General features: G+C 35.9%; 2 long non-coding RNA genes across 3 annotated transcripts; one reads left to right on the top strand and one right to left on the bottom strand.

The window, feature by feature from the left end:
* The first annotated feature begins 18707 nt into the window (after positions 1-18707).
* Positions 18708-20784, top strand: LOC107799434 (uncharacterized). Of its 2 annotated transcripts, XR_012697303.1 has the most exons (3): positions 18734-18902; positions 19286-20200; positions 20770-20784. It is a non-coding gene; the product is annotated as an uncharacterized LOC107799434 (long non-coding RNA). The 2 variants fall into 2 exon arrangements; XR_012697302.1 differs by lacking the exon at positions 20770-20784 and having other exon boundaries at positions 18708-18902; positions 19286-19861.
* A 2885-nt stretch (positions 20785-23669) lies between these two features.
* On the bottom strand, positions 23670-24526 carry LOC142167425 (uncharacterized). Its single transcript, XR_012697555.1, has 2 exons — positions 24267-24526; positions 23670-24131 (listed from the first exon to the last, which is right to left on the bottom strand). It is a non-coding gene; the product is annotated as an uncharacterized LOC142167425 (long non-coding RNA).
* Between the last annotated feature and the right edge of the window lie 2418 nt (positions 24527-26944).

Raw genomic sequence — 26944 nt, 5'->3', positions numbered from 1 at the left:
TCAATAAAATCAGTGAGATGACAGTAAGAAACGACCACTATGGTTCCAAACAATATCGGCAAAATGCCTAAACATGATATCTAGCATGATTGAAATCTTAACTACTTTATCAAATGATGAAAACACGGATACCAACAAAGTAGGACCACTATACAATACCATGGAAATAACAAAGTCCCAATTCACATGGTGCACGCCCACACGCCCGTCACCTAGCATGTGCGTCACCTCAATACCAATCACAAAACACGTATTTCGGGGTTTCATACCCTCAGCGCTAAGATTAGAAGAGTTACTTACCTCGAACAAGCCAATACCAATGTCGAACAAGCCAAGAAGTGCTCCAAAGATGCCATCACGTGTGTTCCGACCTCCGAACGGCTCGAAACTAACCAAAAACAACTCAAGTACATCAAATAATGCTAAAGGAAACAATCCCGATCGAAAAAGACCAAATCTTGAATCTAAAGCCCAAAATCGGCCAAAAGCCCAGCCGGTCCGGCACCTCGGAACCCGACAAAAATTACAAAATCCAACAATTCATTCAATTACGAGTCCAACCATACTAGTTTCACTCAAATCCGACTCCAATTCGATGTTCAAAACTTAAAAATTTATATTATGAAACTTTAGGCCAAAACCCCCCAATTTATTCTATAAAATTCACAATCCAATTACCAAAAATGAAGCTAGATTCATGATATAAGATCAAAAATGAGTAGAGAACACTTACCCCAGTCCACAAGATGAAAATTGCTCTAAGAATCGCCTCAATCCAAGCTTGGGAACGTTAAAATGAAGCCAAAATTGCGAACCCTTGTATTTATCATTCCTCCCTGCACTTTCGCACCTGCGGCACATTAGCCGCTTCTGCGGCGTCGCATTTACGACCAAAAACACGCTTCTGCGGAGAAGCACTAGAGGTCTACCTTCGCACCTGCAGTAAAATACATGCATCTGTGCTTCCAATCCGCTTCTGCGCCTTCGCAAATGCGAAGCAATCTCCGCTTCTGCGGAACCATTCTCCCAGCAATATTTCCGCTCTTGCGACACCTTCGTCGGTTCTGCGACACTCGCACCTGCGCAAACCAGCCGCAGGTGTGGTCACACCAGAACCAACAATAGCAACATTGAAGAAAATGATCTGAAATCAATCCGAAACACGCCCGAGTCCCTCGGGACCCCGCCCGAATATACCAACAAGTCCAATAACATAACATGGACCTACTCGAGGCCTCGCATCATGCATAACAACATCGAAATGATGAATCGCATCTCAAATTGAAATCTATGAACTGTGAACTTTCAAATTCAATAACTTATGCCGAAACATAGCAAATCAATCCGGAATGACTTCAAATTTTGCACACTAGTCCCAAATAACATAATGAAGCTATTCCAATTCCCGGAATCATAATCTGAATTCGATATAAAAAAGTCCACTCCCGGTCAAACTTTCCAAAATTTCAACTTCCGCCATTTCAAGTCAAATTCCACTACGGACCTCCAAATCATAATCCAGATGCGCTCCTAAGTCCGAAATCACCCAACTGAGCTAATAAAACAATCAGAACTCCGTTCCGGTTCAAATTCACAAAATGTCAAACTTGGTCGACTCTTTCAAATTTAAAGCTTCTAGCTGAGAATAATTCTTTCAAATCAATTCTGAATAACCTGAAAACCAAAATAGATGATTTACATAAGTCAAATTACATCATACGGAGCTACTCATGCCCTCAAACAGCCGAGCGAAGTGTAAATGCTCAAAATGACCGGTCGAGTCGTTACACCCTAGTTAACGCTTTTGAGCCTGTAGAATTTTATTTGGAACCCACATTACAAGCCAATGTCCATTTTTGTTCTTAATTGACATATTTTGATCCTTTTACCTCTTAAGGCACTTTAATTGTAAAATGAGTGCTAAAAGAAGGAAGAAATGTGGGAAGCTTTTGAGTGGAACCAACAAAAGAAAGAAATGTGCACTTGCGTTGTAGAGATACACCGCTAGCGAGAATTAAGAAAAAAATTGCAAAAGAAAGAAAATTCAAAAAAAAAGAGAAGAAAAAGAAGAGGAAAAAAAAGTTGGCAAAAGAACCTTGCTAGTGGGTATGAATTAAAGTAGTGCTTAAAGAAAGAGGGAACATTGTTGGGAGTGATTTCAGTTGTGAAGTTGAAGTTGGGATTGAAGAATTTGCCCTTAATTTTGTGATGTCTTAAAGTGCTTAGGAGGGTTAGTCACTATTTCTAAATATATCCTATTCTTCCCTTAGCTCACGTTATAACCATAAAAAGTCCTAATTGATTTTAGATCAAGCGAACCTACATTAGTAGAGATTTACATTAAAGGCAGGCATATGGTACCATTTGCATACATGTGACTTCTTTGTGAGAGTGAGCGATTTCTTTGATATATATGTGAGTCCTTAAACTATAATTGAGCATTTGATTTGAATGTGTGGATTCTACTTAATGTCTCTGATTTTATTGTGAGGGCACATGGTTTCGCAAGAGATAAGTAATGTTATTAGACTTCTCCACGATGTTGAGTGTTTAATCAATGAGTGCATTGTGACATTTAGTTAATTTTTGAGGCTGGGATTATCGAGCATGTTGTCTTTGTTGTGAATATATTTTTTGAAGAATGGCATAAGAAAAAGGAAAGTGTGTGTTGAATGCATATGCTCTAGTTTAATTGTTGCTATCAATCATGGTCATTGGTGTAGTGTGCTTCAGTTATGTTAAGTATAAAGTGCTCAAGGATAGTGTAAATTGTTGGTTGACTCGAGGACGAGCAACGTTTAAGTGTGGGGTAGTGATGTTTGGCTATAATTATATATTTTTAGTGCATTACTTACCTTACATTTTGGTGCTTTAATGCTAAATTAAACTTTATTTGTGTTTAATTAAGTTTATTTTATGTGTACAAGAACAAATATGCGAAGAAGCAAATGATTACTAGAAGAAATTACACGTCAATAATTCTCAATACCACAACCAATCCTTTCCTTAGAGCGATGACCATCAGACTACGATAGTAAACCCAAAACTTTCATAGTGTGAGAAATATACTCAAGATATCAAATAAAATGACACGGTAACACCCTTCGTGTGTTTATCCCATCCTCACCAAATATATGAATGTATTTTAAATCAAATGGCACGGCAACACCCCTCGTGTATTTATCTCTCTCTCACCAAGAATATATATATATATATAACAGTACCAACCAGGTGAAAGAAAAACCAACAACAGTAATGACAAAGTGGGAAGTACATAGGTAGCAATAACGAACAAGGCAGTGCATATGAACAACAGTAACAGACTAGGTGAGAGGCATAGAAGTAATGATAGCAAATAAGATTGGAGAACATAAATTTCACTAACTAATATGGTAGAAAGCTTATACAAAAGTGCAAAAAATGAGAAATGGTACATATGTAGATATAACAAACAAGAAGAAAAACATGATCTTTATAAGCTAAATAAAATAGCAGGCATGGATAATTAACATGGTAGAAGTCTTATACGAAAGTGCAACAAATGAGAAATGGTAGATATAGATATAACAAACAAGAAGAAAAGCATGATCTTTATAAGCTAAACAGATATAACACATGGGTAATATAACAACGATTTAGGTAGTAGATGTCACGACCCAAAATCCCACCACAGGCGTCGTGATGGCACCTAGTCTCTAAGACTAGGTAAGCCGATTTCAATTACCTTTAGAAGCCATTTTTTTTTTTGAAACTGACAGCGAAAATAATTACAATATACAACCTCCCAAGACTGGTAGTACTGAGTCATTAACTCTAACTGAATACATGGAATGATCACGAGGACCGAATATAAAATATTTTTTGATTAAAAATTAACAGTACAATGAAATGAAAAGACTCCAAGGAACTGCGACGGCCAAGCAGCTCTACCTTGAATACTTATGATCCCGCTTTTACTCTACTCAAGTCCAATATCTACAATACCTGGCTCTGCACAAAAATGTGCAGGAGTGTAGTATGAGTACATTACGGTCGGTACCCAGTAAGTATCAAGACTAACCTCAATGGAGTAGAGACGAGGTGCAGTCAAGACACTCACTAGTCTATTAACCTGTGCATATAATATATAGAATAATAGGAAACAGATAGCAATAAGGACAGGATAAAATAACCAGTAGTATACACAACAAGACAACAAGAATACCATAAATATCACTCAAGAATTAATAAATACATGTACGCCCAATTAATTCAAGTTTTTCAAATAAATATCCTTTACATATAATGCTTCCAAATAACTCTCTTTCAAATGCAGTTTTCTCAAATAATTATTTTTCAAATATAATTTCCTCGAATAAATATATTTCAATACAATTCTTTCATATATTTCTTTTTGAATAAAAATCCTTCCAAATAAATATTTTGAACATAATTCTTTCAATTTAAAAGTCACCATGTGACACTTTATTTCATAATCATAAAAATACGGGTCTCAGCCTATTTTCATATATTTCGAAAATACGGGTCTCAGCCCATATTCATATTTCCACGGCACCTCGTGCCCATAATTAAATCATCATATTTTTCCTACACCTCGTGCCCTCATTTCATATCACCACTGCATGGACAATTCACGTGCCAAATATCATCAACATTTCATCACAGCACCTCGTTCCCACATTTCATATCACAACTGCAAAGACAATTCATGTGCCAAATATCCTCATTATTTACTCACGGCACTTCGTGCCCACATTTCATTTTATAATCCGCCTGGCAATAGCCACATGCTCTCAATTTCAACATAAATAAGATTGTTATCAATTTACCAACAACAAAATAAATTGCACAAGGTATAGAAATAAACACAAGAAAATCACAACATCACATGAGAATCATCAACACCACAACCCCACATCTTCACATATCGTCCCTGACAATAGCCACCCTTATCGCTCCTATTGCCACCCTTATCACTCCTATAGCCACCCTTATCACTCTGCCCAAACAATATCAATAGCCACCCTTATCGCTCCTATTTTCACCCTTATCGCTCCTATAGCCACCCTTATCGCTCTGCCCAGACAATATTCTAACAAATACAACAACAGTTAAATGCCACCCTTATACCCACATAATGACAACGGTGAAATGTCACCCTTATCTCCCCAAAATAATAACTCACACAACACAATAATTTACACGGAAAATTAACACGACAACATAATAAAATCAAATTCATATCACAATTTGCCCAATGGCCACAACCAAATTTCAAAGATATAACAAAATCAATTAATTTCACAACAAATAGTCTAAGGCTCCACAAATGTATATAACACCCAAAAACAATCAATAGGGATAAAAATTACTCAGCATAAAGCAAAACCTTCATTAATGCAAATTTAGATGATTATATTAACACTTATTCTTAAGCTCACTTAAATTAATTATTTCCATACGAAAATTCATATTGGAATTAATTTTCAAGAAATATTAAACCAACAATACTCACGAAATTTCACAAATATTTCATGTAACAATCACATCAAATTATTTTATAAAAGCAAATTCAAAAATAAGGATTTAGGCATGGCAAGCAGATGATTTAATAATTTTCCATCATTTCACAATTTACTACACAATAATGCCTAAGACTTTAATTCAATGAATTTTGCACGTATAAGCCCGAGTACGTACTCGTCACCCCGCGTACACAGATTTTCACATTTCACAAATGGCACATAAGACTCAATGCCTAAGGGGTAATTCCCCCACTCGAGGTTAAGCAAGACACTTACCTTTTTGAAGTTAGGTCGATATTCCAAAATAGCTTTCTCACGTGAAGTGACCTCCGGACGGCTCCAATCTTTCTTGAGCCTTCCTTACATTACTACGAGGTTCCAGAAATCCTAACAACTTCAATCTATTTAGAAACATAACAAAAGTGAACCATAATTAGGAAGATTTTCATGGTTTCAGCTCATTTGAGCATTTTATCAATCACTAGGTGTGCAAATTTGGCTACAAGGTTCTTCTATAAGATTTCCTTCATTCCACAACCCAATCTTTACTTATTTGATCTCAACAATATTTTCATAAACCTTATTGGTACAAGCATATATACATAATACTCTTACAACCAAGAATCATACTCCCAATCACCAATCATTTACCCCAAACTCGAAATTTGAAGACTAGGGGTTGAATCTTACCTCTTAGATGAAGATCTTGTGATTAGCTTCCTTGATTCTTGAAGATTGGATGATTAGAATGTTAGGTTCCCTCCTTCTCTCTATCTAAAATGCTCTTACCTCTCTCTAAAACACTCAGAAAAACACCCCAAAATAAGCCCCAAAGGCTATTTATCAAAATGGGGTCAGGTTATGAAAATAGGAAAATTAACCCTTCGAACTCAGCTATGCGGTCGCACAATGGACCGCACAATTGGTGTGCGGGTTGCAAAATGATAGCACAAATCGGTGCCCAGAACTGGGCTGTTCTGGACCATTTTGCGACCAGTTTGCGGTCACATAACTATTTTGCGATCGCATAATTGGTCGCAGAATCGCATTTTATCAGTCTTTGGTAATTTGGTCATAACCTCTTATAGGAATGTCCAAATGACAAACGGTTTAAAGCATTGGAAACTAGACACATAGACCTTTCTTTTGATAGGTAATACACCATACGAATCTTCATATCAAGATAGGTATGATCTTTTCAAGTTAGGTCTTGTGCGAACTCACTTGAAAATTTAGTCTATTATGAAATTTCCAACTTCAATATTCGATGCTGAAACCTATCAATCAAGTCCGATTGACCTCAAATTTTGCACACAAGTCATAAGTGACATAACAGACCTATTCAAATTTCCAGAATCGTATTCCGACCTCGTTATCAAAATTTCAACCTCTGATCGAATTTTCCGAAAATTGTCTATTTTCCAACTTTCGCCAAAATGCGTCGAATTGTCCTACGGACTTCCAAATCCAAATTCAAACACGCTCCTAAGTCCGAAATCACCATACCAAGCTATTGACATCATCAAAATTCTATTTTTGAGGTCGTTTGCTCAAAAGTCAACTCTTTCCATTTAAGCTTCAAAAATAAGAATTTCTCTTTCAATTAAATTCTAAATCTTCCGAAAATCAAACTCGACCACACCCGCGGGTCATAATACATATTATGAAGTTGCCCAGGACCTTAAGTCATTGAACAGGGTGTTAATTCTTTAAACGTCAAGCCGGGTCGTTACATTCTTCATCTCTTAAACATACGTTCGTCCTTGAACGTGCCAAGATTCTTTCTAAGGACTTTAAATTACTGAGTGTATTCTTACATACATACTTGTGGGTGATTCTACATTCCCGCAATTTAACACGGGTCCGACGACACCATCTCAATTGAGATTATTTCTTTTCTCCATTCTTATAAGCATTAAAGCAAATTCCCTAACTCTCTAATAATTTCCAAAAGGCATGATTTTCACTTCGACACACGGTATTGTTCTCAACTGGCTATAGTAACTCGTGCCTACGGACACATCAACTTTCTTGATAGTGTTGAAGTACTTCAAAAATTTTCCGTGTTGCTACATTATTCCCCGCTTAAGATCATTCTCCCTCAAACACATAACATATTTATCTCTTCCTTTGCAAATCTCAATCCTCCAAATTTTACTAACTCCCAAATTTTTTAGAAGTTTTGGCAGAGTCCCCCCTGTAATTGGACCTATCCACCTGCCAGAGTAACACCAAAACAACTCCTAACAACACATCCACAACCCAACAAAATACCACAAGGTATATATTAATAACACCAATCTCAATATTACAAGCACTACATTATCATAATGATATCAGGACATGAAGCACATCATATGTATGCTCATCACCACATCTCTGGTCTTAAAAGCTATTCATAATTAATTCCAGCATCATCAATTAATCTCATATTAACCACTACCTCATTTCGAATTTTCACACCACTGACAACAGAATGTATGGCATGGAGACCTCATGATTGCTTACTCAGATTAATGAGTCACATTTAACGCTACCTGGGCACTCATCTCATAGGTTGAAACTCAATGTTTACAGCACGAAAATGGCTGAATATGAACAAAAAACATACAAGAATTATCAAATAAGCCTAACAGGCATGACTCCCAATTAATATTATTGTACAAATTAATTTCACAAAGGGAGAATTTTAAACTCATAAATATTTCATCACAAGGACCTCGTCCTTACATAACTTCCACCGCGGCTTGCAACCCGGTTTAAATATTTCACATCCTATAAAAATGCGAGGATCTCGTCCTCAACTCTGAATCAGAAGTATGTTGCACATTGTGCCAATGAAATTTTTAATTTTCTTTGTTTCTTATTTTCAATATATTTCATAAATAATTTTCACAACATATAATGAACCCTCATACCGGTAGGGTATATAATTCATAAAAATTGGAATCGATTATTCCGAAACACATTAAACCCACGGTAATGAATAATAAAAATTACTTTTGGGCTTATAGCCCTCAATGGTGTACCAAAAATAAAATGACAGACACGGGTTCACATCTTTAAATCTCCCCACAGGGATAAACATATATGTGGGTCACAAATTTACGAAGCTCACCCATAAGTGGAGCATAATAGGAGGACTCACCTCAATATTTAGAACCAAATCAAATTAAGGAAAATATCCTTTTATAATAAAAACAGGATCGTACCTGTAACAACACCATCTGGTGTATTGGCCTCAGCCAAATCATAGTGATTAAATCAACGGGTCGGACCTCCACCTCTTAAGCGCCCACTACCCGACTGTCCTCCAGCTCTAGCTGGCTGTGCACGTGGAGTATCAACTGGAATAAAGCTTGTGGCTGGAGTGTTCAGATGAAATCCACCCCTCCCAAGTCTGGGAAAATCTCTCATGGCATGCCTATTATCACCACACTCATAACAACCCCTCTGAGGTCGCGCCTACGCATACTGAGTCTGTGCCGGATAATTGGAATAACCACTGTAAGAATCTCGTATTGGTGGTGCACTATAAACTGGAGCACTCCGAGTAATCTGATGTGCGGACTGAGCTGACCGACTGCTTGAGCCTCCGCTATAATGGGTTCTAGCTAAAGAGTAAAACCCACTGAACCCTCTAGATCTTCGAGACCTTTTGGCCTCCTTAGACTCCCTTTCCTCGCCTAAAACACCCTCAATCTTCCTTGCAATCTCCACTACTTGTTGAAATGGAGCATCAGTTTGCAACTCTCGAGCCATGCATATTTTAATATCATAATCGAGCCCCTCAATGAATCTGCGGACCCGTTCTCTGATTGTAGGAACTAAGATAGGTGCATGACGAGCTAACTCACTGAACTTGATAGCATACACTGACACTGTCATAGTGCCCTGATGCAACCGTTCAAACTCTGTGCGCCACGCATCTCTGAGAGTCTAGGGAACAAACTCTTTTAAGAACATTTCCGAAAATTGAGCCCAAGTTAGTGGCGTGGCATCGGCTGGTCTACCTTCTTCATAGATTTGCCACCACCGATACGTTGCGCCTGACAGTTGAAATATAGTAAAGGAAACTCCACTCACTTCCACAATACCCATGGTGCGGAGAATACAGTGACAATTTTCCAGAAATCCTTGGGCATCCTCTGTAGCTGTGCCATTGAAAGTTGGTGGATCATATTTCTTATTCTTAAACCTTTCAAGTCTCTTTTGTTCTTCTTCTGATGCCTCGGGCCTGACCTCAGACTGAACCGGAATAACAGGTTGTACCGGTACTACACCCGGAACCTGACCAACATGAACCTGTTGCTCTGGAGTTGTGGTAGGAGTCTGAGCTACTCCCCTAATCTGCGGAATGTTTGGTGCAACAGAGATCAATCCCGCCTGAGTTAATGTACCAAACATACTCAGGAACTGTGCTAAAGTCTCCTGGAGTCCTGGGGTAACAACAGGTGCTTCTGGTACCTGTCCCCCAACTGGAGCTACTAGTGGCTCCTCAACTGTTGTTCTAACAGGTGCTCTAGTCGCAGCACGTGCCCTTCTTCGACCTCTACCTCGGCCCCGGCCTCTTGCAGCCCTAGCAGTATGTGCGGATGCCTTCTCAGCTAACCCAGTAGCACGTGTCCTCACCATCTGTGAGAGAATGGAGATACAAAGGTTCAAATTCAAAATTCAACAAAATTCCGCACTACATGAATGAAAGAAATGGAAATTTCCTAACCGTTCTGTAGCCTCTCGAAGATAAGTACAGACGTCTCCATACCGATCCGCAAGACTCTACTAGACTCGTTCGTGACTCGTAGAACCTATGAACTTAGAGCTTTGATACCAACTTGTCACGACCCAAAATCCCACCACAGGCGTCGGGATGGCACCTAGTCTCTAAGACTAGGTAAGCCGATTTCAATTACCTTTTGAAGCCATTTTTTTTAAAACTAACAGCAAAACTAATGACAATATACGACCTCCCAAGACTGGTAGTACTGAGTCATGAACTCTAACTGAATACATGGAATGATCACAAGGACCGAATATACAATATTGTTTGATTACAAAGTAACAGTACAATAAAATGAAAAGACTCCAAGGAACTGCGACGGCCAAGCAGCTCTAACTTGAATCCTTATGATCGCGCTTTAACTCTACTCAAGTCTGATATTTTCAATACCTGGCTCTGCACAAAAATGTGCAGGAGTGTAGTATGAGTACACCACGGTCGGTACCCAGTAAGTATCAAGACTAACCTCAATGGAGTAGAGACGAGGTACAGTCAAGACACCTACTAGTCTATTAACTTGTGCATATAATATATAGAATAATAGGAAACAAATAGCAATAAGGACAGGATAAAACAACCAGTGGTATGCACAACAAGACAACAAGAATACCATAAATATCACTCAAGAATTAATAAATACATGTACGCCCAATTAATTCAAGTTTTTCAAATAAATATCCTTCACATATAATTCTTCCAAATAACTCTCTTTCAAATGTAGTTTTCTCAAATAATTATTTTTCAAATATAATTTCCTCGAATAAATATATTTCAATACAATTCTTTCATATATTTCTTTTTGAATAAAAATCCTTCCAAATAAATATTTTGAACATAATTCTTTATATTTAAAAGTCACCATGTGACACCTCATTTCATAATTATAAAAATATGGGTCTCAGCCCATTTTCATATATTTCATAAACACGGGTCTCAGCCCATTTTCATATTTCCACGGCACCTCGTGCCCATAATTAAATCATCATATTTTTCCGACACCTCGCACCCTCATTTCATATCATCACTGCACGGACAATTCACATGCCAAATATCATCATTATTTCATCACAACACCTCGTGCCCTTATTTCATATCACCAGTGCACGGACAATTCACGTTCCAAATATCATCATCATTTCATCACAGCACCTCGTGCCCACATTTCATATCACAACTGTACAGACAATTCACGTGCCAAATATCCACATTATTTACTCACGGCACCTCGTGCCCATATTTTATTTTATAATCCGCCTTGCAATAGTCACAGGGTCTCAATTTCAACATAAATCAGATTGTTATCAATTTGCCAACAATAAAACAAATTGCACGAGGTATAAAAATAAACACAAAAAAATCACAACATCACATGAGAATCATCAACACCACAACCCCACATCATCACATATCGTCCCTGACAATAGCCACCCTTATCGCTCCTATTGCCACCCTTATCACTCCTATAGCCACCCTTATCACTCCGCCCAGACAATATCAATAGCCACCCTTATCGCTCCAATTGCCACTCTTATCGCTCCGCCCACACAATACTCCAACAAATACAACAAAAGTGAAATGCCATCCTTATATCCACATAATGACAACGGTGAAATGTCACCCTTATCTCCCCAAAATAATAACTAACACAACATAACAATTTACACGAAAAATTAACACGGCAACACAATAAAATCAATTCATATCACAATTTGCCCAATGGCCACAACCAAATTCCAAAGATATAACAAAATCAATTAATTTCACAACAAATAGCCTAAGGCTCCACAAATGTATATAACAACCAAAAACAATCAATAGAGATAGAAATTACTCAGCATAAAGCAAAATCTTCATTAATGTAAATTTAGATAATTATATTAACACTTATTCTTAAGCTCGCTTAAATTAATTATTTGCATAGGAAAATTCATATTGGAATTAATTTCCAAGAAATATTAAACCAACAATACTCACGAAATTTCACAAATATTTCAAGTAACAATCACATAAAATTATCATATAAAAATAAATTCAAAAATAAGAATTTAGGCATGGCAAGCAGATGATTTAATAATTTCCATAATTTTTCAATTTACTACACAATAATGCCTAAGACTTTAATTCAATGAATTTTGCACGTATAAGCCCGAGTACGTTCTCGTCACCCCGCGTATAAGGCTTTTTACATTTCACAAATGGTACATAAGACTCAATGCCTAAGGGGTAATTCCCCCACTCGAGGCTAAGCAAGACACTTACCTTTTTTAAGTTAGGTCGATATTCCAAAATAGCTTTCTCATGTGAATTGACCTCCGGACGGCTCCAATCTTTCTTGAGCCTTCCTTACATTACTACGAGGTTCCGGAAATCCTAGCAACTTCAATCTATTTAGAAACATAACAAAAGTGAACTATAATTAGGAAGATTTTCATGGTTTCAGCTCATTTGAGCATTTTATCAATCACTATGTGTACAAATTTGACTACAAGTTTCTTCTACAAGATTTTCTTCATTCCACAACCCAATCTTTACTTATTTGATCTCAACAATCTTTCCATAAACCTTATTGGTACAAGCATATATACATAACACTCTTACAATCAAGAATCATACTCCCAATCAATAATCTTTTACCCCAAACTCGAAATTTGAAGACTAGGGGTTGAATCTTACCTCTTAGATGAAGATCTTGTGATTAGCTTCCTTGATTCTTGAAGATTGGATGATTAGAATGTTAGGTTCCTTCCTTCTCTCTCTCTAAAATGCTCTTACCTCTCTCTAAAACCCTTAGAAAAATACCCCAAAATAAGCCCCAAAGGCTATTTTTCAAAATGGGGTCGGGTTATGAAAATAGAAAAATTAACCCTCCGAACTCAGCTATGCGGTCGCACAATGGACCACACAATTGGTGTGCGGGTCGCAAAATGATCACACAAATCGGTGCCCAAAACTGGGCTGTTCTGGACCATTTTCCGACCAGTTTTCGGTCGCATAACCATTTTGCCATCGCATAATGGTCGCATAGTGGTCGCATAATTGGTCGTAGAATCGCATTCTGTCAGACTTTGGTAATTTGGTCATAACTTCTTGTAGGAATGTCCAAATGACGAACGGTTTGAAGAGTTGGAAACTAGACACATAGACCTTTCTTTTGATAGGTAACACATCATATAACTCTTCATATCAAGAGAGGTAAGATTTCAAGTTAGGTCTTATGGGAACTCACTTGAAACTTTAGTCTATTATGAAATTTTCAACTTCAACATTCGATGTCGAAACCTATCGAATCAAGTCCGATTGACCTAAAATTTTGCACACAAGTCATAAGTAACATAATAGACCTATTCAAATTTCCAGAATCAGATTCCGACCTTGTTATCAAAAATTCAACCTTCGATCGAACTTTCCGAAAATCGTCTATTTTCCAACTTTCGCCAAAATGCGTCGAATTATCCTACGGACTTCCAAATCCAAATACGAATACGCTCCTAAGTCCGAAATCACCATACGAAGCTAATGACATCATCAAAATTTAATTTCGAGGTCGTTTGCTCAAAAGTCAACTCTTTGGTCAACTCTTTCCATTTAAGCTTCAAAAATGAGAATTTCTCTTTCAATTAAATTCTAAATCTTCCGAAAATCAAACTCGACCACACCTGCGGGTCATAATACATATTATGAAGTTGCCCGGGACCTTAAGTCATTGAACGGGGTGTTAATTCTTTAAACGACAAATTGGGTCGTTACAGTAGACAAAGACAGAACAACAACGACAAGTCACATAGAAAACATAGGTGCAACAGTAAAACCTCAAGATAAAGGCATAAATGTATACACAAGGAAAAGATATCACAATATAATGCATGTCTCTTATCCTCGCCTGCACGCAAACACCCTTCGTGCCATGAACACATGATAATATAAAAATAATGGCACAACATCACCCTTCGTATTTTTACTCTCGTCCTCACATGATTATGTAAATTCAATGACACAGCATCACCCTTCGTGTTTTACTCTTTTTCTCACATGATAATATATATGAAATGGCACGGCATCACCCTTCGTGCTTTACACTCTTCCTCACATGACAATGTATATGCAATGGCATGGAATCACTCTTCGTGTTTTACACTCTTCCTCACCAAGTATATGTATATCTCAACGAATCTCAAAAGCAATCGTCAAATCAAGTATGAAATCAAAATTTCTCAAGAATAACGGTCGTAGCGATGTATTTGTGATTAGGTATAATGATGACCGAATTTAGCACATCAATAGTTTCATAAAAAGGTTTGTCAATTTTAATCAAGTTATAATAAGCTAAATCATGGTTTATAGCATTTAACTTCATATTCATATTAATCTAGAAGTCAGTAAAATATGAAGCAAGAATGTCACATATTTCACAAGGCACAAATAATTGTATAATCTACCCCCAAGCATGATTAACCCTGACATATGCATATACGCTTATTAACTCATATATGCATCACCCCCACATATAGAAAACAATATCAAATAATAGGAAAAATAGTTCCAACAAAGTTAGGCAAGACACTCACCTCGAACAAGCCAAATCGATACACTAGAAGCACCATCTCGCATAAATCGACCTCCGAATGGCTTAAAACTATCCAAAAATAACTCAACATCACCAAATAATGCGATAGAAAGCAAACCCAAACGATAAAGGTCGAATCTTTAATCAAATACTCAAAGTATACAAAAAAGTCAACTCGGGCTCGCATCTCGAAACCCGACAAAACTCACAAATTTCGATAACTCATTCAAATACGAGTCCAACCATACTAAATTTCATCTAGTTCTGACCTCAAATCAACTTTCAAATTATCAGTTTATGTTTTACAAAAGAGTTTACGAAAATTCTCAATTTCTTCAATTTGATTCATCAAACAATCGCTAAATTCAAGGTTGGAAACATGAAATATAAACAAATCCTAGTCAAAAACACTTACCCAATCCAAATTGTGAAAATCCCCTCCAAAATCGCCCGAATTCGAGCTCCAACATCTTGTGAGAAAAAGTAACTAAATTTCGGAACAAGTAAAAATAGGCAGCAGTTATAGCTCGAATCAGATTCTAGATGACCCCGAAACTCATATTCGATAAGCTCAACATAATCCTTGCGAGATTACACCCAAGATAGCCTTTTGAATCGCCCAATTTGGACGTAAAATGAGAGAGATATGATGTTTTAATGTTTAAAAGGAAGTATGAAAATTTAAGGGACAAAAATGATATTTTCGTAATTATTTTACACCAGAAAATCAGCAGTAAAAGAATCTTCGTTTTATCACCCAAAACTCATTCGGAACCTCCCGGAAACAAGCCATGTATGCATTTCAATCATAAAATAAGCTACAAACCTGCTCGCGCACTCAAAACACAGAAAAGAGGTCATCTTGACCCCAATATTGACCATGGTCAAACTCCAAATCCTTAACTAGTTTCTCAACCAATGATCCAAAATACACCCGAACCCCTCGGGACCCCATCCAATCACACCAACAAGTACAAATACATTATCCAAACTTATCCTAAGCTCAAAACACCCATTGGAACATCACAACAAAGAATTATGGCTCAAACCGAAAGGAATTTCTCTAAAGTTGTTAAATCTTCATTCTTTCAAAAGAGTGTCCGAATCACTGTTAAACACTTCGGATTACTTCCAAATTTTGCACACAAGTTCAATTCAACTATATAGACCTATCAAAAGTCTTGAAACACTAAATGGTGTTCAATAATATCAAAGTCAACTCTTGGTCAAATTTAAGAACTCTTATATTCTTTAAATTGCCAACTTTCGTCAAATAGTGTCGAATCCTTCTAGGAATCTCCAAAAATGAATCTGAACATATGTACAATTCCAAAATCATCATACGAATATATCGGAACCATAAAAACTCGATTCCGAGTCTGTTTACCTAAAAGTCAAATCTTGGTCAACTCTTCCAACTTAAAACTTCCAAATCGAGAGTCATTCTTCCAAATTAATCTCGAACTACTCAAAAACTAAAACTGACCATACATGCATGTCATAATACATCATATGAAGCTATTCAAAGTCTTAAACAACCGAACAGAATGCTAGAGCTCAAAACGATTGATCGGGTCGTAACATCCTCCTCCCCCCACTTAAACATACGTTCGTCCTCGAACGTGCCAAGAATCGTTTCAAAACCATCAATTCATTGTATTAACCCGCCATAAACATACTCATTGGTGATCCTACGTCACCTCAATACATAAAAACCTATCGACATAATCTCGACTGAAGATTCTTCCTTTAACTTGAACCGATAAGCATACATAAATAAATTCTCGCATACATACACTGTAGCGATATCAACCAGTTGCAACAAATCATAAATAAATTCACAAGATATAACCACATAATATAGCCAATCGCTCATATGCCCATAGCAATATCTCTGACCACAATAGTTGCCCATTATCAAATCGGGTACCGGTAACAAACCTCATATCAAATAAAACCTTGTTCCAAACCTTCGTACTCTTCCAATGATGAAAGCAACATGTAGAAACTCCGGGTGCCGGTTGCGCTAGTCTTTTTGGGGCGTGACAGTTTGTTGATAATTTATTCTTTTATTAAAATGACTAAAATATCCTTAAAAACTTTACAAAAGATTATAAATTAAAAAGTTTCTTTGTAAGGAAAAAGATGAACAATGAATATGGAATGAAAAGAAAGTTAGAAAATTTATTTTGAAAAAAATATTTTGTGAATTTTAAAGTATTATTAAGGATAAACTAGTAAAAATTTTGGTCAAACTAAAAGTGCTTATAAGTTAAAAAAATCATAAGTTGAGGGTAACCAACTTATGACTTATGGCTAATTTCACTTTGGGTATTTACCAAAAACGTAAATAAGCCAAAAGGTACTTATAAATTAATTTGACCAACTTATAAACTTAGACAACACACCTTCTATATGGTTCATAATTTCATATAACTAACCCTTATTCATTCTGCATTATGCAGTTGATTGATTTGAATTTGTTAAGTTTAGTTTGTCGAGTTACAACAATAATCCTGTTAAACAACATCTCTTTAATTGGATTTCCCAACATGATGAGAATAAATAACGATCCAAAAATGATAGTACTCCACATATGTTCGACGACACCATACCGAAGTCACTCGTGTTTAGCGAAAACTGATATATTGCAAAGTTAAATAAAAGGAATCTATACCCTTTCAAGAATAGTTCCTCCTTATTCTTGGTCAAGGATGCATCGCAATTATGAACCCAGTTATGTACTAAGGAAAAAGAGCCAAGAACTCGCTCGTGCAAACATTTCAATACTTAAAACTGCTATTTTCCCTATAGTCAAATATATAATTTTCTTCTAAGACGTGATGTGCCACCTCTTTAAGATCATAATATTAGCCTTTTCTTCTTTTTTTGTTACTTTTTTTTTATCTCATTTGTCACTCTAATTTTGTACTAATCTTAGGAAGAGATAAAATCAGCCTATTTTGAGAAGTATTTTTTTTCAAAAGTATTTTTTTCAAAAGTATTTTTGGCGAGAAACAATTTGTGTTTGGCTAATCAAATTGAAAAACACTTCAGAGCAGGAATTAGTGTATGCCCAAACTTTTAAAAAGTCCTTGTATATGTATTTTTCTCAAAAGGACTTTTCAAAAAGAGTTAATACCCTAAAACCTCCTTAAATTATCACGTTTTTGTGAGTTCCCTACTTAAACTATTCAGTGTCCTCAAAATTCTCCTGAACTATATTGTCCTTCATATTTAAACCCCCTCGTTACATTCTTAGAATTAATCAGTCATCCGAAAGTACTACATCCTGAATAAACTACAAAAAAAAAAAATACTAGTACAAAACATAAGTTAATATAGTTAGACGCACCTCTAAGAATTTAATATGGAATTTTAATATATAGGACAATATAGTTCAGGGGGTTATTGGGGATACCAGATAGTTTAACAAAGTAACTAACAAAAAAATTATAGTTTAGGGGGTTTTTAAACCGAGTTAAATAGCCATGTGTAGGGGTGTACAAAGCAAACCGATAAACCGCACCAAACCGAGTCAAACCGGAAACAAAACCCGACTAGTGGTTTGGTATGTAAAAAAAAATCCGACTATAATAGGTTTGGTTTGGCATTAACTAAAATAAGTCAACCCGAGACCAAACCAACCCGATATTTATGTATGTAGTTTTTAAATTTATTTTATACAAAATAAATATTTACTATAATACAATTTATATATATTTCTTTTAATTTATCATTATTTATTATTATTAACATTATATTTGGGCTTACAATTTTAGCCCACTCCATATACGTCTAGCAAGCCAAATAAAGCCCAAAAGGAATAACAAAAGTTAACAAATGTAAAAGAAAAAAGACCACTAAGACTGAGGTCATAACTCATAAGGCATCGACTTTTCCGCCAAAAGCATAATACTTTCCCCCTAAATCAAAGACCCCTAACTTCTTCCCACCCATATCAAAAACCCTAACTTCATCTTCCCCAAATTGAAGATTCCAAATCTGAGGTCGTTGAAGCTTCTTTCTTCAGGTAAAAGTTCTTGAAACTTATTTCATTTATTGCTCATTTTCTCCTCTAAGTTTTGTTCTATGTCTAAGTTTTACCCTATATCATAATCTTTTCTTCTAAATATTTTTTAGTATTAATTTTTTGAACTTATTATCTTCAGAACCAATTACACACTCTAGTTTTCACTCATTTTTTAGGGATTTTTGCGACTTTTTTTGGTTCTGGGGATGAAAGAAATTTTTAGAAATATAACATTTTGCTTTGAAAGTGGCTCTCTTTCACTTAGTTGTGCTGTTTTACTTAGTTTTATATCAGAAAGCTCATAAATATTGTTTTGAGATTACAATTTTATTTTCATGTACATGATACCTTTTTTCGGATGGAAACTACAACTTTTGGACCAGATGTGGAGGTGATTGTAAATACCCTCTGACTATGCCAGCAGTAGCTCAACAACAAGGTCAAGACGCTCCTCATCGACGCACTCCTCCTAAAAAGCAAAAACAAACAACTCGTCCAGTACCTTCTAAATCTGGAAATACTGGCAGAGAGACGTCTGAGATTTGGAATCATTTCTTCAAGTTTACTGCTAAAAGGAGGTAAATGTAGGGCTTTGCTTCTGAGAGCAAGAATGGGAGTACTACGTTATGGACATATTTAAATATGACATGTCACAAGTCCCCCTTTAGAATCGTTGATAAGAGGCAATCAACATTAAACCCTATCAAAGAAGAGTGGCTAGAAGGAGGTTCGGGTTCCACTGAGAGGGTGGTGTATAATGTGGAGGATATTAGGAGAGCTATTGCCGAATTTGTAATCATTGATGAGCAACCGTTTAGAGTTGTTAAGGGAGTAGGATTCAAGAAATTAATGGCAAAAGCCTTGCCTAATTTTGAATTACCTTCCCGTGTAACTGTTGCTAGACTCTGTTTAAAGATTTATCAAGAAGAAAAAGAAAAACTCAAAAATCTTATCAAAAACCAGCGTGTATGTATTACTAGTGATACATGGACATCACTATAAAATTTAACTTATATGATTGTCACTGCACATTGGATTGATGAACAATGTAATATATAAAAGAAAATTCTAAACTTTTTTCAAACACCGGATCACAAAGGTGAACCTATTGCTAAGGGAATTGAAGAATGCTTATTAGGTTGGTGTATTGAGAACTTGTTTACAGTGACCCTCGATAATGCAATTGCTAATGATGCTGCCATTAAGCATTTGAAGGTGCGCATTGATGATTGGAAAGGGGTAATACTTGAAAATGATTAGTCGACTCTATTCATGATGCACCATCTGTTTGAGAATTGGTATGAGAACTTATTTAATCATTCTTGATACTGATTTTATCTTTGGCATATGGTTCAAATCTAATGCTTTATATCAGAATACTGATTTTATCTTTGGCAGATATAATATATGAAAGTGTATTTTCAAACCAGTATGCTTCGGAAAATCTTTTTGTGAAATTTAAATTTTCTGTAGATGTAGACTTAATATATCTTTTGTTCGTCGAGCAGTTTGATATCACTTTTTCAACTATTCGATGTTCACTGCTCAATCTTGATGCAAAGGATATTAGTGGAGAAGAACTATATATTTTGCATTAGTCCGCTGATATATATAGAGTTACACCTAAAAGGCTAAAACCCCTTCATTCTATCTTCAGTACTAGCTTTCTCCCACCATTTGAATATAAAGGATTATGCATTCATGAATGATCTGCGATATTCCTCTGCTTATTAGTTCATATGATTCTGCTATGGACTTTCGCCTTGATTTTGAGAGGGTATTTTATGCACTATTCCTCTGTATTTATGTATATCTTGTCAATATTCACATATGTTAGTCTTTTATAAAACTTTAATTTATTTGTCAGAAGATTTAAGGGTGAATTTTGGAAATTTGGTGAGATCCATGAAGTTTCAAGAACTAAAGACTAAATTCTTTGGTCTTTTGAGTTGCTGCTATTATGTTATTAAGTTTGAACACCTTTTGGGAAGATCTTAGTGAAGATATCTTGTGTTTAGTTTATTTTGTGATTTGTAACAAGGATATCTATAGCTCAAGGTTAACTGGAGATCATGTTTAGATTGAATTAGCCTAGAATTTTCATATTTAGATTGAGATAGCTATTGTAATAGTATAGATGATCTTGTTATTTCATATGTGGATTCTTATTTTTGTTATATTCTATTGTCTCTGATGTTATTGTAAGATGCTTCACAGCGAACCACAAAAAAATTCGAGAAATTCGAGATTGAAAAACACGACTATTGTTGGTTTGGTTTGGTATATAGATTTAAAAATCCGAGATAATTGGTTTGGTTTGGTAAATGAAAAATTCGAATCAATCAGGACTATGTACACCCCTAGCCAAGTGTAGTGTCACATGACACGTTTTTAGATGATTAGGAGCGTGACTAGACATACCACTAAGAATGCAACGAGGGTTTTTTAATATGAAGAGTAATATAGTTCAGAGGATTTTAGGGGCGTCGAAAAGTTTAAGTAGGAAACTGACAAAAATGTAATAGTTTAGGGGGGTTTAGGGTATTAACTCTTTCAAAAAAGTATTTCTAGGAAGAAGCTACCTTTTATGCTTCTTCAAATCTGCTTTTGCTTCTAGTCAAAAACATTTTTTTCCTTCTAAAATTGTCAAACACTTCAGATTTTTTTAAAAAAATACTTTTTTAGAAAAAGAAAGTGCTTTTGGCCTTGAAAAAATTTGGCCAAACATGTATTAGTTTGGTATCTCTCATGACTAGGAGTGACAAATAGGCGGGTCGGGTCGGATATGGTTCGGGTCGAAAACGTGTAATGAAAAAAATGGATAAATTATCCGACCCGGCCCATATTTAATACGGATAAAAAATGGGTTAACCGACGGATAATATGGGTAACCATATTATCCATGACTTTTTGAATATGATCACTTTTGGGATAATTCCTAATCTCCCAAACTTGAGCAACCCCCAATTTGAGGCTTTACAAATGTAAAAGTTAAACTCATTGGTTATCCATTGGTTACCTATTAGTTATCCATTTTCTAAATGGATAATATGGTTCTTATCCATATTTGATCCGTTTTTAAAAAGTTCATTATTCAACTCATTTTTTAGTGGATAATATAGGTGGTTAACTATTTTCTTTTAACCATTTTGCCACCACTACTCATGAGGGATGCCATTTAATGATTCTGAAGATAGATAAAAAGTGCCCGAGGGAGTATATTATTGTCGATGTATGGCAATAGGCTATTCGTTCACAGGCTTTATATTGAAGAATATGACGGAAAACTGAAAATGGGGAGAAAATACAACTAGATTTTTGCAAGCATATCTCACGATAAAACGGGCAGACCATGCTATTCCTGTTTAATCATGGGCAGAGCCACTTTATGCTAAAGGAGTCCCCCTTACATTGTTAGCTAAGATCAAAATTTTATTTTATATACATAAATATAAATATTAAATATTGATTCCCATTATTTTCTTCGTATGTTTACTTTTTTATATTTTCACTTCCCTATTCCTGACTCTACCACGGATCATAAGGAGAACTAATTGCCATTACACAATGCAACTTTCTGAGCAAGGATGCCCCCAGTGGCGGATCCAAGATTTTATCCAAGGGGGTTCAATAAATATAATAACATTAGGGGAGATAGTAGTCAATAATAGAAATTACCGAGTAACAGAAAGTGAATTTTGAATATATATGTCTCAACTTTTAATCTGTGTGTGTGTGTGTGTGTCAACTTTTAATCCGTTATAAGACTATAAATTTTCTTTTAAAGTCTTCAGTTTTAAATTCTTATGTTTTACTCAAAAGATAAGTTAATACAATAACAATCTAATAATTTTGAAACACTATAAATATAAATAAAGTAAGAATTAAAATTAACAGACAATTTACTTGAACAATAAAGAAATAAACACACAGTTTAATAAAACAGTAAATAAATTTAAAAAGAACTAATTGCAAAAAAAGAAGAAGAGTAAAAACGCAACTTTACATAAAAGTGCAAAATTAAGATATTAGAAACTAAATACACAGATTTCACTAAAATAAAACTTTTAAAAGCTAAGTATTATTTACAAATAATAAATAATTATAACAACTAAAAACAACTTTTATATGACAAATGGCAAATAATAAACCTCAAAAGGAAAAATAACCTAACAATTTTGACATACATATTAGTAGATGGTACTAATTCGAACTCATGTCGTGTGCCATAAATTGACCCTGCTTGACCATTGAACTGCTATTACTTTGCTGGACTAAGTGAGTTAATTTTATCTACATATCACTTTGTGAATATAATTTACACATATAATTAACAAAATAATTCGGCGAAGCGGATTCAATTGAACCCACTTGATACAACGTGGGTCCGCCCCTGGATGCCCCAGATTTCCCCTCGAACTCATCGAAATTCCTCCATGATCTTATCCCATATATATAAGGATTGATAATGTAAAAGAAAAAAGTAATTTTGAGTAAAATTATAAGTTTATAAACTAAAAGGGAAGTTTAGATCTGTGTAATTTTACTTCAATTTCAGTAGCAAAGTTATCTTTTCATCATTTGATGCGTACACTTGTTCCTTCCATGTCTTTAAATTCCTTAACTAAACAATAACCCTAAACATTAAAAAGGCTTCAAAATAAATAAGAACAGAGAAACGAAAACTGCAAATTAATGTGGGAATTCTATAGTAAAAGAGGTGCGGAAAAAAAATGTCTACAATAAATCTCTCTTTAGATTGTAAAGTGTCAAATGGAAACTGAATATGCAAATGTGAGAAATCTCTTAAAACAATCAAGACAATAAATGGAAATTCATATTAAACTACCACTTTACACCTTACATACTGAAGCTAATTTCCAGAAAAAAGCCTTCTCTTGTACATCCTATACAAATCAATTCATTCTGATTATCTAAGTTTAAATCATTCATAATATTTAATTAATAAGCTATCTATTATTTTGTTTTTCCGATATCTCCCCCATTAAAGTTGTTCTTGTCTTTCCAAGCATTCTATCCTCGCGATCAATTCAAGAAGTGAAGGTTGCTATTGGAAAACGTGATCAGTGGGTCGAAGCTTGCAACAAGAGACGTGAAAGCTCAAGGCTACCATCGGAAGAAAGGAAGACAAGGAAATTGATGTAGCCTTCCCAGGTGAATCAGACATTCCGTCTTTTATTGTTGCAGCAAAACCACAAAACATGCACACTACGAAAACAACAAGTCAATAAATATAATTCATTAGACTCCATGTGTTTGTGTGAGTTTTATAAAGGAAAAGGGCACATCGATCAACATACCAATGATGAGAACCAAAGCATAAACAAAGAGGGAAGAACTTACAAATATGGTGACTCATTGATTCAATGTTGAAGAATCCATGAAGAGGATTCATAAGGAATTGGATGTCATCGTCTTCATCATCATCATTATTGTCATCCTCATTGACGTTCTCTTCGCTGTTGGTAGCCCTCTTCATCTCCACTGCAGGTGCCAGGTAGGTTAAGTTGTGTTGAGAATGAGGATGAGTGGTAAAGCATATCTCTATATATAGGAGGGGAATTGGGCTCTATGGTCAAAAGTTGTTACAAACTTTACTAACATATAATCTGATTTACTTGGTATAATCTGATTTACTCCACAAAAGATCTGATTTACTAACAATTTTAATGCAAATGTCAAAATTCTATTTTTGTGGGATTGTGGTCCTTGTCCATGGATAATAATTGTACTATTTGAATTTTTTTTACTGAATTCACGTAAATCTATAGATAACGTCTAGATCCATCCCTGACACTAGGACCATGGGAGAAGATGACCCAATTAATATAGAGTAAATAAAATCTGGAGACATGTCAATAAAATAGAGAATATGATATGAAAGTTCTTTATTATTTCAGGGGCTCTTTTTGTGAATGGATGTGCGGGCACACTAGGTTGGATAAGGTTAGGAATGAGGATATTCGAGCGAAGGTGGGCATGACCTCCATGAAGGACAAAATGCGAGAAGCGAAGCTTAGATGGTTCAGGCATGTGAAAAGGAGAAGCCTAAATGCCCCAACTAGGAGGTGTGAACGATTGACTTTGGCGGATTCGAGAAGAGGTAGAGGGCGACCTAAGAAGTATTAGAGAGAGGTGATCAGGCAGGACATGGCGTTATTTCAGCTCACTAAGGATATGGCCCTTGATAGGAGGGTGTGGAGGTCGGAATTAGGGTAGAAGGATGCCAGATAGTCGGGCTTTTTTCTGATCCTAACTGGGCTGTTTAGGGCTAGTCTGGTAGTATCTTGTTGTTGTTCCTAGATTGCTAGTATTACGGCTACTTCTTACTATCTTCCACTTCAGTTTTCTAGTATCCTATTGTGGTTACTGCTTGTTGCTATTGCTAGTGAATTCCTTCTCCTTGCACACTACATCCGCCATAAATAATAAACCCGAATCATTCCACGATTTTCATATACCCATAAAGTATAATATATCATGCATCTCTCCCAGTACTAACCTCGAAGCCAGCCCTCTTCAAGTCATATCTGATCCACAAAAATGCCTTAGACAAAACTAACATAACACATGACCATTCAACCTGATCATCGATAGCAGACTCCCTCACTTGGCTCGAAGCCATAGAACATAACATCTGATAACCCATGATATTCTTAGTCCATAACTGCCATAATTTCGCATTATAATTCAACTACATCCTTCATACGCTCATGTAGCTCAAATCATAAAATATCTCAAATCATCTGCTGACCGCATATCCATCCTCGCGACAATCATTCAAACTTTCTCAAGCGATCCGAACTCAAATTGCAGCACATAAACATTTTGTTGGTTGAAAGGAAACACTTCACAGAAACATCATAGGGATCATTTAAGCTCAAAAATATTCCGTAGGAGATAATCCACCTGCTTAGCCTCAAACTGGTATTTCTCTATGCCCTAACATGCTCACAACCACTATGTAATCGCTAAATCCTCCGTGCCAGAACTCGTCAACAAGACATAAGAATCTACTTTATTACACAAATTAACAACATAAAAGATCCCTCAACACACCTATAACTCAAGACTGTACAATACATTAAGACAGAAATCAAGGATCCATAGTCCTTTTGCACCCCAAGCAAAATTCTTCTCGTCACATCCAAACCATCTAAGCATATTTCACAGTCACATAATACTAATCATATAGCTATCTAACCACTCACTGGGCCATCAATCCCACTCATAGGGACACTACCGGACATATAAGTCCAAATGTACATATCCACGCAACTGAAACTACCGAGCCCAAGCTACAATATGAACTCGGCCTCAAGTCCTTCAGACTGCCTACCTCCACAATCACAAAGAGCACATCTCGCACCACATCCATGACATCACAAGTCGTGGATGCACAGTTGATACCGAGTGACCAACATAACATATGGGTGGATGGAAGGAATTCAAAGGGATACGCTTCAAGCTGAATCAAAACCACACGATAAGGAAAGAAAGATGAAAAATGTTCCTATATGCCCCGTAGCATCTCGAAGATAAGTATGGATGTCATCATACCGATCTGCTAGACACTTGCTCATGACTCGTAGAACCTATGAACCTAGAGCACGGATAACAACTTATCACGACCTAAAATTCACCTGGTCATGATGACACCTAACTTAACCCGCTAGGTAAGCCAAACAAGAGCCAACACAACTCAAATAAGAATAATAAGAAATCAATAGGTAAAATAACTGAATTTTGTATATAATGACCCAAGGATTTAGTAGTACAAGTCACGAGCCACTAAGACTTAGAGTTACAAAAATGGTATGAAAATAAATATGACATCTATTTGGAATATAAATAAACAAAATACAAATCCAAAATTACCAAGGATAAGTGGTAGCTATATCTGGAAAGCAGGTACATCTTCAATGCCAGCTCCCGCTATACTCAGCAACATTAGCTCCAAGATCTGCACGCAAGGTGCAGAAGTGTAGTATGAGTACAACTGATCTCATATACTCAACAAA

This window comes from Nicotiana tabacum, chromosome 12 (genome assembly GCF_000715075.1).
Source record: "Nicotiana tabacum cultivar K326 chromosome 12, ASM71507v2, whole genome shotgun sequence".
NCBI classification, from domain to species: Eukaryota; Viridiplantae; Streptophyta; class Magnoliopsida; order Solanales; family Solanaceae; genus Nicotiana; species Nicotiana tabacum.
The sequence above is the reverse complement of the archived record's forward strand: the minus strand, read 5'-3'. Positions and strand labels throughout refer to the sequence as shown.